The sequence below is a fragment of the Cryptomeria japonica genome, chromosome 10 (genome assembly GCF_030272615.1).
Source record: "Cryptomeria japonica chromosome 10, Sugi_1.0, whole genome shotgun sequence".
Lineage (NCBI taxonomy): Eukaryota > Viridiplantae > Streptophyta > Pinopsida > Cupressales > Cupressaceae > Cryptomeria > Cryptomeria japonica.
Window position 1 is genome coordinate 91,697,448 of NC_081414.1, and position 17,288 is coordinate 91,714,735.

Sequence of the window (17,288 nt, forward strand, 5' to 3'; positions counted from 1 at the left end):
CACAGTGAAATAATGAATTGAAATGAACATATCTCATTCTCATGAAATTTTCCTTGAGCCATTGTATCAAGTGAACAATATCATGGCAAACATCTCTGACTTCATTCACTTTATCAACACACTATCACACTAAAGATATGATCATCAAAGCTCATCACACACTAAAATTCACACTTCTATTTGTTGTATACCATTCATGTCCAATTCACAATAATCCACACATCAATTTTCACATCTACACTTCCATTTATGCAAGGTTATACATTGAAATCCTCAACTAGGTCGGCTATAGATAAAATATACATGAATTAAATAAAGTTGGCCACCGAAACCAAAAATAAATAATGTGGTACACTACAAGAGATAAAGAGGACCCAAAAACATCACAACACATCTTCCTAAGTTTATTCCAATCTACCACACTTGCTAACACTTCCTTTAATATCAACATCAAACATAACGGGAAGAAAAAAAATGAAGCATATTAACCAGTCAACCCAAAAACATCACCCAATGGAAATTACTCAATCTGGATCTACACACACCATGGTGAGGTCCATATCAACATTTTAACTCAACCTCCAATGCATATCTAGAACAAAAGAGTATGATATAAATAAGATAAATCAACTAAGTCACCCAAAGACCAACATAGCTGACAATTGTAAATAAAAACAACATATCTTCACTTGATCAAAAAAATATAATAAATCTGAATTGGAGCATTGCATGAACCATATGAACATGTCAACTAAGTTTCAACACATGAATAAACATAGCGAAGAAATGCAAAGCATTCTCTAGACCAATCCTATTAGACAGCCTCAATGTTAGCAAACTGCCACAACCAAAATCATCGTCTAAGTAGTTAAGGACCTAAAAAATATCATAGTGCAATATCCACATGACATAGAAATTATGTCCAAAATTGTAGATTAATGACAACATAAGCAAGACAACTCAAGTTTCCAAAAATCTCCTCCTTTGTCATTGATGGCAACACTTGTACCAACTCAAGTATTTACTTTCTATGTTTCCATGTGTAATACCTTTGGCACGTGTACCTTGTCCTTCATTTATGTGTCTTTAGTTCTATGATTATTATTAGTGTCAACATTCCATTATTTCATCAAGGTATTTGTAAATCGGTGTATTATTATACATGAACAATGATCTATATTAATTAAAACTTTTTTAATGAGATAATTTAGTGTTGTCGCTCTATGAAATATGTAGGTGTATTTATCATGCATAGATTGTATGTAGTCTCTTATTAGTTATTTTATCATTGAGTTATCAATCACTTATTTATGCTATATTTGATGTAGGTATATGGTCTACATATAATATGATGCCAAAATGGATATTTTCTCTTTTCTTTATCTATTATATATATGAATAGGTATGCTGGATGTATGTTATGTACATGTAGGTAAATGGTCAATCACTAGCTTAGGGGTTATTACACTTGATTTATGAGTAGGTGTGCTTGATGAGATTGAAGCATAGGAGAGTTAACCAACTCTTGTAGAGTTTACCTTTAATCCTACATTTTTTGTTGACCTTTAACCCTCCATATTTTATTGATGAGTCGATGTCATTTGCATGATGAAAATATTGTCCTTGTGAGTGTAATTATGTTCTAGTAGATGACATAATTTTCTTAGGACCTAAAAAATTCCTTCTTGCTTCACTTTTTCATAATTTTCTTTTAGTGGCAGGATTTATATATATACTTTATCTATGAGAAATTTATATGTACATGGGTACCTAACGAGGCCGTTTTGCTCGATCACATCCTTGCATCTTTTTATGTTTATCATTATTCCTAAGTTTCACTTAAGGATAGTTATTTGTGTGAATAAAGTACATTACTTGACATGGAGTATTACTAGGATGATGTAATGTTGATTCTCTAGTTACATTATCTATAGAAATATCATAAATATTCTTAGATCTATGTCTTATATTTTAATAAATAATTAAGGAATGCCTTTAAATACAACATAGTAGATAGACGCATGCAAAATATCCACTATTAGGTAACCATACAATGTCTACTAGGGAAAGCTTAAAAAGGTTCAATTTTAATTTGATTCTCATTTAATATTCATATTCATATTTGCATGCATGAAAAATGATTGGTTTTATTCATTAGAAATAATTTAAACCAAGGTGGTGAATGGTAGGGATCATAATAAGTTATAAGGGATAACTGGCTCCAATACCACCATGAAAGATAAAAAATATTATTTTTTTATTCATTAATGAAACAAAATAGAGAAAATATTATTGATATATGGGATATAATTCTAATAAAAAAATTCTTGTAAGAGAACTAAAATAACTAACTATCTAAGAAATTTTTGCCCAAAAAGTGGAAGTGTTTTCCCTGATTTTTAGATTTTGACACATTTGACCTAAAAATTTGAAGCACTTAGAGATTGAATCTTGAAAAAGTTAGTAATATAGCACTCAGAGTCAAGTTTCCAAATATATAATTTATTTTAATACCCAAATAATTAAAATTGACTTTCAAAAGGGATTTCTAAAAATCAATTTTTGCAAATGCCTATTTCAGGACAAGTGTATGACAAGCAATTTTTGACACAAATAAAAGCTTTTTTTCAAACCCTCCTGGGAAATTATTTGTAACACATTGAAGATTGATTAGGAATTTTTTTGTTGAATATTATTTTTAATTAATTTTTTATTGGCTCTAATTGTCGTTTTAAAAGCTCATTGTGTATGACCAACATAATTTGACCTAAACTTATCAATTTTTTAATTTTATTTTTTGAAATTGAAAATAATTTTGTGTAGATTGGTGACATATAATTTGTCTTTCAAAAAACATAAAAACAAAATATTTATTAAATAAACAAGATAAATTGATATTTCAAATTTATTGACCAAATCTAGTACAATTTAATTGAAAAAGAGAAAAAATAATCAATATAAAAAAAAAATTACATATTCAAAATCTACGCTTGAAAATTATATGATAATGGGTATCAAACATATGCTAGAAGTCCGTATTTAACCATGTCATTGATACAACCTTGTACTTGCAAGTCCAAGGCTAAGGGTTGGGCATGCCATGTCTTTCCTGAACCAAAACCCGATGCACATGGCGGGCTTTATTTTCAAATTTTCAAAAACGGGTCCTTGTTTTAATAAACAGGCCCCATTATGTTTTTGACTTAAATAACGGGTCCCTGTTATGTTTCTAAACAGGATCTCGCCATTATCTATCACTCGTTAATAACAGAGCCTCGTTATTTATTTTCACCTCGGGCCCTCAAAGCATAATGAGGCCCCATTTATAAAATAACAGGGCCCCATTCCTAGTGGTGCGCTTTCCAACACATGCACTTCCCCCTAAGTGGGACTCAACTTTCTGCACCTACCCCAATGTAATAAAATAATATTTTACTAATACTCTATGAATGCTACTTAGTATGGATTATTGTCCCCAATGTAATAAAATAATATTTCACTAACACTCTATGAATGCTACTTAGTATGGATTATTGTCTATAATTTGAGGATCTCTGATTCAAGAATTCAAAGAGATTGTATTCCAGCTCAATGCTACACCCTTTCAAGAGTCAAAAGACAAGTTGGTGGAGTTCCACCTAATTCGAGATTTGTTTCATCACTGATTTATGTCTTGTCAAAACTATGTATTTATTATGTGCAATGAGCATGTGGGGTCCTTCGGAAAGGTGAAATTTGATGTTTCAGGGGTATATTTGCAAGAACAACATTATAAGGAGGGAATGCTAGCATAACCCAATATGTCATTATTTAGTTTTGCCATTGGTTTAGTTAGTTATCCATGTTATGGGTAGTTAGAAATTACTCTGCATCATATAAATATTGTTGGCATCATTGAATAGCACCATATAAGTTGTCTTCCCTCTTTTGACAATGTGACTTCTATAAAATATTGTTACCAATTAAAAATTAGTTAATAAAGTTACATGAAAAGATTAGAAATTATTGCTTAATTTTTCTTAATATATTATTATAATACACAAATACAAATCTCAAAAATCACTATTCCACATTATTTTTTTTAAAAATTAATAAAAATTTAATTGCTATAGGTGTTGAACAATGAAAATTTGACAATAAATATAGATTTTGATGTCTCATTTTGGTTCAAAAGTGGCTGTGATCTTAACCTAAAAATAGTTTATTTTTGGAGAATGGTTGAACCTATGAAAAGAAGCAACATAATAGAAGTCAAGATTACTTAAGATATTCATTCCAATTACTATTTAAGGTTGATTCTGAAAAATAATCATTGACCATAACCTCATGATCATTCTAAGTAATTGTATGCTTCTCATGTCATCATTCTCAAGGGTAGTCATAAGAATCAAATTTATTCCCACCTACTATGACAAGTGTAAGAAAGTGTTGGAGAAAATATGTGATGCAATCATAACATGAGGACCTAAGGGCTATCCAAGTTTGCAACCAATACTATTAAAAAATAAAAATTCATAATAAAATGAGACAAGATATACCATAGGAAATCTCTTAAAGAGGGGAATAACCAACATTTAAAAGATTCTTTGCCATATTATTGAATTCTCAAATAAGTTAACAATATACCACAATGATATATTGTTTAGGTTGTAAACCAATAAGAATTACTATATAAGGCATCCTTAACTAGAAAATCCAGCTCAAAGCATCTTTCTCATACGTAAGCTTAGAATTCTAACCTTAGCTAGAATATTTCATATCTTTCTCTAATGATTCCAAATGATCATCAGAAATAATATAATAATTCTTCAACATCCTCAATGATCTTCACTAGATGTCAAGTTGAACAAGGTTCAATACCCCTTGAAATGTGTAGTCGAATAGTGAGACAATTATTCAAATGAAACCAAAACAATAGAAAATAATATTGTGTAGTGCCTAAAGTCTAACTCCTTGGATCCAGTCAGACTTAAGGTGTCTTCCTTGATTGTCATGGTGAGATTCTTAAATCCCAATTAGATACCCACCCTATCTTCAAAATTATTATGAAATAGAGCTTGAAAATGATCTTGGTCTATGATGGAAGGTGTAAATCATTTGAATCAATCCATCACTTTCCCACTAAAGATGAAACTAATAGTCTAAACTTGTAATATATTAGGTGTAGTCATTAGGAGACACAAAAATTTACCAATTAAAAATATAAATGATTTTGGAATGGGAACTTCTTATTATAACTATTATAGCGTAATAAAGGCATCGGCTATAAAAGGTCAATTCCAAGTATTGACCATAACATTTGTTTATAAATTAGTAATAGTCATGATATAGAAACAATACTCACATCTTTAAACACAAACATAGATATGCAAAAAAATATATAAGTGGGAAGAAGGAGGTTTATGTGGATGAGGAGGAAGATGACGAATACACATATGGAAATAACTTTCTTGCTTAGTATGAATAGAGTAGCATTTGGGATCTTTGATTGGAAGCATACAATTTAGTCAATTGGTCTCTTCTCATCCTTGGAGTTGCCCACGATTTGAATTAATAAAAATTAAAAATTAAAAACCGATAGGGAACTGTCAGGTGTAACAACGTTTCTATAAATAACATACACCGCCTTTGATATTTAGGTATTTCCCTAGCAAAGGCATGGGCAAAATCTAGCACCCCCTTTAATAGATAGGAGGAAATATTTATGAATCACGAAATGGCAATTTTGTCCATTCTCAAATATCTCATGTAACATGATGTTCTCAGAAATGTTTCGCTTTTAATTTAACACGAAGGAAGGTTTGAAATGGATGTCAAAAGATCAAAACACTCCCTCTTTGAAAAAAATCCAATTTAAAGCTCTAGTTTAAAAACAAGTCATTATAAGATTTTTAAGCTAAAATGAAGTTTCTTCCTATTATTACATTTTACTGTTCTCAAATGAAATTCAAAACTCGATGTAGAACAAAATTATTTCATTCTTTATTGAATGAGATCAATTGTATTTTCATTCAAATCTTTATCAATACAAATAATACATATTGTTCTCCTCTCATCGAAATCTTCATCATATATGAATGTATTTCATGGTTTGTCAAAAATTTCATAAAGATTCTATTATGGTGTAGAATAAATAATTCGAAGGTTCACTCCAGTTCTTCTCCTCTTTCAAAATCAAGAAGAATTGAAGGATAATCTTATTCACTTTGATACAGTATTTCATAAAGTGAAGCTCATCACATACAATGAAATCAGAAATAAGATGCTTTCTTATGGAACGCATTATGTCATCCCAAATAAGACTATGAAACCCTACAACACATTTTGTCATCACATACAACACATTTTGTCATCGCAAATAAGACTCTGAAACCCTACATTAGAGCAAAACTCATTCATTACTTGAGATCGATACTGTTTTTTCAACCTCCACAATAATCAACAATAACCCTTATTAGCTCATTAATGAGCTTGGCCTGTTGGTTTGCATACTCCGGCGTCCTGTTCTTGCTTTCCTATTTTTCGATTTTCTTTTTTCTTCTTCTGTAAATGTGTGATGAGTGATAATGGCTGGCTTTGCAATGCCGGTTGACTTGGCTGGGGTTACTATGATGCGAGAAATAATGTCAAATTTGGAGGGATTTGGGATCAAAACTTAACATATTCTTCTGCATCATAATATCCCCTGTCAAGTCCACCTGCATTGCAAGGCCATTGGATTTCCAATGGCCTTCACAATCACAATGCAAAGATTGCCATATGCTGGACCGCAGATTATCTTCTCAAGGCTACTGCTCAACCAGGTAAAATATGTGAATATTTCAGTCATGATGCAGGTTGGGGATAATTCCAAACTTCTTTCCTCCTCCTTGCTGGACATTACCAAACTTATGAGTTAATGTTTTATAATGCAACGGTTTACTTACCTCGACAGAAACCTTGTCATCCAACTGCTTTGATTGTGCAGCGCAATTGGAAGCTGAAAATTTCAGAAAAGAAAAAAACTAAACAATAAATTATAGATTAAGCTGAAAATTTCAGTAAAAGAAAACTAAACAATAAGAGCAACGAGATTCTTTTCACCTGATTACCCTAGCCCAGGCTTAGCTTGTACGCTAAACGGTAAACAGTCTTAGTGAATTGTTGTTTATTTATGTTTATTTACAAACCTAGGAATGAACGAACCTAGGCACTATAGTAGAAAGAAATGTAGAGAGAAAAAATTAAAATGTTAAAAAAAATCCTTATAATGCAAAAAAGAGTGAAAGAATAACTCAAATTTGGCAACCTTATTCACTAACCTGTATACTTTCTTTATTCACTAACCTGTATACTTTCTTTGATTCATTGAGAGCTTTTCACTATCACAACCCTGCAACATAAAAAATTTAGCACACTAGCTTGTGCCTCCTAGGTCATTCAAACATGTGGAATCCATGGAATCCATGAGATAGAGGAGGACATATTTGAGAAAACTAATGAATGGAGCAAAATAAATAGTTGAATGGGTAAATGAAAATTACTCAAACTAGATTGTTGGTAGGTAGCAAAAATGATGGTTTGTAAAACGTTGTCCAATAGTTAAGGATAGGTAAGAGAAATATTGTTTTCTTTTTAAGATACGTTATTTTCAAAGATTTGTCTTTCTCATGATCCAATGGTTACATAGGGTAGTTAAGATTTTCAAATGAAAATCAAACTAGATAGTGGATACGTAGAGAACAATGATGGTTTGTAACAAGTTGTCCAGTAGTTAAGAAGGGTAGGTAAGAGAAATATTGTTTTATTTTTACGATATTATTTTCAAAGATTTGTCTCATGATTCATGGCTACATAGGGTAGTTAAGATTTTCAAATGAAAATAACTCAAACTAGATAGTGGATAGGTAGAGAAAATATTTAGTATGTTTAAACTTGACTACTTATATAGGTTCTCTTAATTTTCATTTGACATTAACCACCCACTATCCAATTAAAAGGAATGGGGCATTCACTAGATTTAAATTAAAATGGTTTTGCTTTTCACTTTATTGCTCTCTATATTATAGTCTTTTATATCTACTAATTTTTTTTGGACTAAAATTAAAATCATCATAATTAAATATAATATAATTATTAATAATAAATAAATTTAATTTAAAGGATTAAATATTATGTGAATCTTATATATGTGTATATGTATATGTATATGTATGCGTGTTATGAAGATATAAATTCATAATATTATTAAAGTTATGTTAGCATTATCCTCATGCAATTTAATAATATAAATATTTGATTAAAAAATTATATTATTAATATAATAATAAAAAATAATATAATACTTAGAATAATATAAAATCAATCACAACCCCTGGTTAGCCCAAATTCAAAAGGCGATTTCTTAATGCCTCTGATGTCTCTCCTCACCATTATGATGAGATTTAAAAATCTTATAAAATAGAGACCAATGGTGAATGGGTTAGTAAGCACACCAAGTAAGACTCACATTGTCACCCACCAACTGCTTAACTCTAAAGTTAAATAAAGAGTTTCTTCTCAATCCTTAGATGAGAAAGATAAAGAGAGAGGTGAGTTAGAATCGGTTTAAGCACACTTCTGTTGATATTTTCTATCAAGAAAATATTTTAAACCTAAGGTCAAAAATGCTCCATACATTTTGAATGAGCTCCCAAAAATGTAATTACTAGATTTTGTTCAAAAGTGTTATTCAAACACACAAGTTGTTTAAATGGATAAGATGGTTGATCAAATGATGCTAAAAAAAAGTCAAAGAGTAGAAATTATCTTCTCTCCCCATCTCTCAATTAGATTGGGTTGAAGACAAAGTAAGAATCCCCTGCAAGCCCAAAAGAGGTCATCGTTCAAGAAATACCAAAATACAAATTGAAATTGCCATAATCATCTAGCAAAGCCTCTTTGATAGCCTCAATTCTAGAAAGAGGAAATTAGTTAGGATCGTCACAGACAAGGAAAATGTAAAAGGTTCCAAAACTATCCTAGAAAAAGGATTAAAAAGAGTCTATCTAAAAGTAACCCTAAACAAATAAATACCTTTACACCATAGTTGGAGAAAACTACTATGAAGCTTGAAGCTTCTAGAAAATTTCTTGAGGTGAGAGTAATATAATACTCTCCTAGGGGATACTAGAACTCCTTTAAAGGCCTCAATGTCCCTAAAAAAGGTGATTAATAAAGTCCCAATTAGACAACTTTCTCCCTAATCTAGTTCTCCTCCAAGAAATAAATTTCTTAGATATTGTAGTAAACATTATCTTCAAATCTTGGATAAAATGGAATATCCTTTCATTTTATAACTTTAGCTGAGTTAGGGGCTCTCTCCATTCTATTCCAAGTAGGTGTACTCCCTATAGAATTGGTCATACTGACAAAGCAATGGATGGTTATCTTAGCTAAATGGCTTCTGAATAATCAACTCTTTTGGACTTTCAACATATCCACCCCATCTTGAACTAATCAAAAGAAAGCTTTGTGGGATCAAATCTCTTCTTTTTTCCATCATTTGTGTTGGTTAACAGATTTGTCCTTTGTCAAGATCTCAATTCTTCACTTAACCTCTATTACCCTTAAAAGACAAATTTGCAACCACACAGTTGGATAAATGAAAAATATTTTGTTCTCTTTTGAATTAAGGTACAACTCCCTTGAAAGGTCTTCAATGAATTAATTTAACCTATGAGTTCATGTACAACTTTAACCCAAAAGTATTAAAGGCATCCATCTCCATACATCACCATGTTATGAAGATGTGGAATACTCATATATCAATTTAAGAAAGTAGCTCACTGACTATCTCAATTGATCCAACTCAATGCACAGAAAAGAAAGAAGATTTTTTAACTCCTAACTTTGTAACTATTTTCAATATGAGCAATGAGATCAATTTGAACAAGAATTCATTCACACATAAATAAATTCCTCAGATTCAAACTATCAAAATCAATTTCATATATTCCATTTACAAATGAATATCTTTCCTCATATCTTCAAAAATAGATAAAGTATCAAGAGTTTATTTCCACCCACTAACAAAAATTCTCAAACCTTTTCAGAGTATCAGAAAATAGTTTTTATAGCCACAACCTGACTAACGGTTTAAAGAGGGAAACAGGGAATCTCAAGATTTCCACCCCGAAGTTTTTGAGAAGTTTTCTTAAAATTAAAAACTAAATCTGCCAAAACTAATGATAAGAAAATAGTTATGAATCATTATGATTGGGCTCAATAGTTGTGATAGTTGTTGCATTCTTCCATCCAATGTAAGAAATAGAGAAATCTTGAATTAAGGCACCATGAAGGATTCCCATGTGTATCATCCTCTGCTTCCAAACCTCTTTTCTCTACGAACCTATGTGACTTTGTCGGAATGACTGTCCAGGTGTTCGATGCGTAAAAAAATAAGAGATTCAATCTTTGCGATGGTGGACAAATCGTCTAGAACTAAGTCCTTGTCCTCTTTAACATAATTACTTTTGCTTTCAAATGATTATGTTAAAACCTCCACAGATTCGAGGGTCTTACTATCATCTTTTAGGGACTTTATTCCAATGCACACAAGTTCATTTCGCATTGATGCAACTAATTCTGCGATCTAATGCACTAGTTTTTCTTATTCATCATAAGCTTTCTTTATTAGGGAATTCCTTCATTCAATGTTCCTCTGGCAAACATACAAAATACTGTCATCTAAGCCAACTACATGTTTTTCAGCGAGAAAATTCATTACTCCATAGATTTGTACGTCTCGCATCTATGTTGCTTTTGCTTCCCATTTAGCTTCTTCTTTTTTCAATTCATGATTTCAGCTTCCAATTCCTTCATTACCAGTAACACCCTATCATAAACTCTACTCAAGTTGATAAAATATTATGTGCCTAATTTATGAATTCCTTCTAACCACTCCATCATAGTTTTGTAATGAGCCTACATTTCTATATTTGTTCTAGAGTCTTTTAATTAGTAGGTGATTTAGGGTCAAAGGACGTTGGAAGCTACAATAGAGGTTGAGGATTTGGATTAATAATGACTTCGATATACTTTGTCATTCTCCTTAGAATTTCCTTCATCTAATGCTTATCCATTTCATCCTTCCATGTTCTATTGAGTATTTTCTTGGTCGATGTTTCAAGGTGATAGGCATTAGCTACTCGAATTCTGACACCAATATTTAGTTTTTCAACTGTGAAATACTTTACAGTAGGGTTGGAAACAACTTCATCTATATCTGGGTAGGAGATTTATGCTTTCCAATTACTTGCTCTGTCATCAAAATCATTTTGGAATTTTTTGAGCTTCTTGGCCTTATTAGTCTTTCCCAAACATTTACTTACCATATCCTCCAATCGAATTGAAGCAAGGACTATGTTCCTTTTCTTATTACTTAGAGTTTTTTTCTAACCACAGAAGTCCAATGTGCATAGGAGCTTTCTCGGAACCAGATTCGACTTCCTTTCCTTTCTTTACCACCAATGTGGTAGCAATATTTATCACATCACCCACCTGCTGGTTATCACTTGCATTATCATTTTTTTGTGCCTCTAAGTCTAGATGGGCTGGAGTGTTGTCCATATCAAGAGGGGAATCGAAATCAACTACTACTGAATCCATAGATGATTGCTTTACCTTGTTTTTGGTTTTAGACCGAGTGATCCTAGTAAGAGTCGATTCCTTCTTGACCCTCATTATCCTTGCTTCGTTTTCAATCTTAACATGTATTTTTGAGGAACCTGCAACACAAGGTGTGACAAGAGAGTTAGCTATTGGAACCTCAAAGGGTGAATTTGGGATTTTTCTTGAAATTATCCCAATTCTTCATCCTCTTAACCATTTTTTAGTCCTTCCAATGACTGGAAATGTCCTTTCTTGGATCTGATCCTCTTCATCTTTATCCCAAACTGCCTCTGGAATCACTCCTTTTTATCTACTATCTATAAACTAGGGATCAATCAATTCACAATCATCATCTTCAACATTAGAACCATTCATTTTTAGATCATAAATCCTGACCTTCTATAAAGTGAACCTTTGATGTGCCCTCTTCCTGATTTCAAATTTATCACAACAGTCAGCCCAGAAGTCCTCAATATTTGGCACATGACTGAAGTCTTTTCTCAATGTTAGATGTGCAGTAGAAAATCCCTTGGCATCAAAATTAACTCGAGGTCCATACAACTGAAAATTCAACTTCTTAAACTCTAATTCTAAATTTAAAGCATTAGAGACACTATTATAGATGAAATGTGTCAATTCAATAGGAAAGGAGACACCTGACTAATGTTTAGCTATATACTTCATATCAATTGAAGCTAGTTGCCTGCATATTTCTATCAGAATCTTCCTGTCGAAGGCATACCTAGGCAACTTATAAGGTTATCCTTCAAAACCTCTTACCCTTAGGTAAGTGAACCTGGGAAATTGTATGAAGTATCTGCCATAAGTGCTTATCAACTACATGGCTTCATCTGACAACCTTTTATGAATATTCACCCTCAATTCAAACACCATCCTTCCTATAAATATATCATGCAACTTATGCAATAAATTTTGCCCAATCAATATATCTGTTATCACCAAGGATGACCTGAATGAAAAAGTACATCCAATACTCCCAATAGAAAGCAATTATGTTCCCCCTTACTCTGTGTAACATGATGATTATATCCTTTACCTCTCTGATTAAGTGTTCCTAGGTTAAAGGACTCGGTAGGCGATAACCTCCCCTTTGAAATTTTAACAGCTAGTTTCTTGCAATGACACTTCTATAGAATGATTTCTTCTCAAAGAAGAGCCCTTGAGACTTACAAACTATCGAATCCTCATACTGCTCTTTCTAAGGAATTTTTATCATATCAGCAATGACCTCCCAACTAATCTTGAGTAGAACCTCACCATCAACACCTTTTATACATCTCTCAACAGCATCATATCTATTCATGCACTCCAAAACCAACTCAGGACATGACACTACTGGAGGGAAAGTTGTCGCTTCTACTAACCCACTATCTAGAATCTTCTGTATTAAGGGAGACCTATAAAAATTTTGTGCCCTTTCATGAAATTCATCTAAAACTACTAACGACAGGAAAGTATCCCCTAGCTCAGGTAGGGAACAAACTAACCATGGCTTTTGGTCTGTCTTAGGCAATTTTGGTCTCATTTTCGATTTACAAACAGGAAAAACACAATAGGGTAGACGAACTGAACCAATAGAACTACCAAATAAAGCTTTCAAATATGAAATCACAAGAATGGAAGGCAGATTTTTAACTCACCTTTCATGCAGAGCTCTGAATTCAAAGGGTCATGAACAGAAAATATCACCCACACAAATCCTTTACTTACCAAATTGGGCAAATGAAGAAGGAAAGTAATTATTTTAAAAAGAAAACAAATCTTGAGGACAAGCTTAAAAATCGATCACATGATTTGTTATGATTTGTAACTGCATACTTATATGTGACAAATTACTACAAAAAGACTTAATTCTGACAATTCATTAATAACAAGTCTTTTTCCCACATGAATTTATTTTAAATAATTATTCTCAGGCATGGATCCTCCTTGTGACTCATTCCCTCAAGGTTCACCTTTAATTCTAGAATATTCTTTATATGGTTGTTGCTGACGTGGTGCTTCTTCATCTCCAAAGCCATCGATTCATCGAACCTTGAACTTTGAGCTCCCAGAGAAGTGGCTCAAGAGTTCAAGTTCAAAAGAATAGAAAAGGACTAACCAAGACAAAGATATGAAAAAATCCATGGCTCACATATTACAAGAAAAAGACGCAAACATAACTTGACTTTCAAAACTTTCAACCTTGCACTTTGAACTTTGAGAAGGTTCAATAGTTCAAGTTCAATGATAGTTATTACAAAGACCTTGACTCTTCAATTGCTAAGCCACAATACTACATACTCCACTTGAGCTTGAACCTTGAACTTTGAAGAGGTTCAACTGACAGGTTCGAGCTCAAGAAAAACTTCAACAAGACAAAAACCAAGACTTACACAAGCCCAAACTAAATAAAACACTCCTTATTTTGATGACGTAAGAACAAAATCCCTCAAGAAAATGAGGAGGGTAACAATTTGGATAATGAATTGGTTATTATAGTGGGGTTATTTAATGATCTCCTAGATGAAAATTTAAAAAGTTGACACATAATCCCAAAAAAAAAATCATGAAAATTTTCATAATAAAGAACCACCTTTTGGACTGCACACCTAAAAAATGGCCTCTTCACCTGGACACACAGAAGACAAGATTTTCATCAAATGTTTGAAATACCAAATAGATTTTTTATTTATGATTCTTGACTCTCTTCATCCTTTCACTTAACTAGTACATTTTTTTCATTCATTGATTTTGATCGCTTCTTGGTTATGCTTGAGATTGATATCTCTAGGAAAAAAAGAGTGGTCTCATTCATGTTTGAAGCAATATAGTTTAGATATCTTTCCTTCCTCTTTTTGGAATATTGGTTGATCATTTCTATATATGTTATAGGATTAAGAATTTTTTATTTAAGCACAAAACTTAAGTTCCTAAAAAGAATAATTTAAAGGACTCAAACAAATATCACTTCAAAAATATTTTCCTAGAGAAAAAAAGAGTTCAATCTAAACTTTAAGCTTTGTATGAAACAATAATATCTAAAGGCATCGATAGCACTTTCTTTTAAAAAGAAAATGAACTCAAGTCAAAGTTTTATGAGCTCATTTGCTTTGAAAATCAATATTGGAAGCAAAAATTACAAGTTAACTAGTTATCTGCAACTGATAAGCACAGTAAGTTCTTTCATGCTTCCACAAAAGTTCAGAGGAAAATAAATTTAATTATAAGAATTAAGTCCTCAAGTTGTGTCCAACTAGATTCTCATGAAGAAATCAAATAAGAGCTAATAAATTTATTTAGTAGTCCTCTTTCTTCTTCCCACCCCTTGCCAAATTTCTCATCTCTCCCCATTCTAGATAGCATTCCCAACCTTATTGATGATGACCAAAATAGAATGTTGATGGTAGAATTCTCATTATAAGAAGTCAAATAAGTGGTTTAATCAATGGCCCCAGACAAAACACTTGACCTCGATGGCTTTACAACATATTTTTCTCAAAAGTGTTGGGATTTTCTTGGTAGAAATAGTCTCCTAGCCCTTGAAGAAGCAAGAAGAAACAAAAATATTTTTAAAGAATTTAACACCACTCACATTTTTATCATTCAAAAGAGAGAGGATCCTTCCACTTTTGTAGATTATTGTCCAATAACCTTAAATGAAACACTTTTTTTTTTTAAATCACGAAAGCTATCTCAATCAAATTGGCAAAATTGATTCCTTATATCATCTCAAAAGAACAAGGGGGGTTCGTGCTTGCTAGGGAAACTACAAAAGGAGCAATGGTAGCTCATGGGATTCTCCATTCCATAAAATCCGAAAGAATTTTGGCAATGATCCTCAAAATAGACATGCAAAAATCCTATAATAAGGTCAAATGGAATTTATTGATATGCATCCTCAAAAGATTTTCTCTTTATAAAAATTTGTGTAAATGGGTAATATGTGTTTTAGGTACCAAATTATTAGTTCTCCTCGATGGATCACCATTTGGTTTCTTATTTTCCACTCAAGGTGTCTGACAAGAGGGTCCTTGATCCTCTTCTTATTTATCATCATGGTAGAAGGTTTAAGTAGATCAATTACAACAATAAATAATAACAAAATTTGGAAAGGTATTACCATTTATAGTGTTCCTTATCTCTTTATTCATTGTCTTTTTTCTGATGACACCCTTCTCCTTGGAAAAGAAAATTTGGAAGAGGAATTTACTATAAGGAACTCTCTTTCTCCCTATCTTGAAGCTTTGAGCCATGTCATCAATAAAGACAAATTAAAAGTATTCTTTTTAAATATTCCAAACATTTTCCAATAGATATTTATTACCTTTTCCAGGGCTTTCCACTTTAAAATTTCCCTTGTATATACCTCAAGATACCTTTCTTTATGGGAAATGCTAAATTTGGCTATTTGGAAGGGAACTTCTTGGCAATCTCCAAAAGGATTATATCTTGGAAAATAAAATGGCTTCAGAATTGGGCTCTTCGGAATTTTTTTTTTGGAAAATCTAGCCACAACCAGACTCCTAATGGAGTAATATTGTAAGATACATGTATCTTGATTCTCTTGATAATGAAAGAATCTTCACTATCAAAAACCTATCCAAAGGGTCGGCCTTTTGCAACTTTATCTCTGACTATATTTCATTATTTCACATCTCTCACATGGGTGAATTCATAATGGGCAAAAAGTATTTTTTTAGGATAAAAAATGGAAGGGTTATAACTCCTTGAGTAGGTCAAAGCAATTGAATCCTATTGAAAAAAATTTGAAACATCTATGATGTACAAAAGTCAAAGATTACTTCATATTGGATCGCTCTTCTCTCCCCTCTAAAATTAAGTGTAAATCAGTGGACTTCTTACTAGTATCCATGACATTGAAGACGTACTTCATGGAAGAATTAGAAACAAGACAAATTCTATATTTTGATTGTGCAGATGATACCATTTTGGACTAAAGATAAATTGAGATCTTATACAGTTAAAGAGGGATACAACTACCTATTGAGTAATGATCAACCTTCTCCTTGGACTTCTCAACTATGTTGGAAGCCAGCTTGTCTTTCCGAATTTGGTGCATTCACTTGGTTGGCTCTCAAAGACAGAATAATAATAGGTATGAGACTAGACAAGTTAGGGATAACACATTTATTCAAATTTATCTTATTCAAAAAGTTCTACAAAAGCTCGGATCATTTGTTACTAGAATATGACCGCCCAAAAGTGTTAGCACTGGCTTCAAACAAACTAGATTGTTCAAGTCCCCTCCATGGTAATCTTCTACAATACTGAACTAAATCTAACCTATCCTATATAGGTCCTCTACCTTATCTCGTGTCTAGAAGGTGATTCCATTTATTGTGATAAGGAACATTTGGCTAGAAAGAAATAACAAAATCTTAAAGAAATTGAAATAATACCTAGATCAAGTCCTCTTAAAAGTAGAAAAATTCATTTCAGGGGTTACCATGAGTTACCTAACCCAAAATACCAATCACACAATCATTTTCTCCTCTTAAGACTATCAAATTTTCAAGTCACGGAGTCTTCTCAAGCCAAACCCAACTCAGGGATCAATCCAATCAATAAATAAAGTGCACAGGAGTCAAATAACTTGGGAACCTCCCCCAACTAACTAGATAAATCTAAACTTT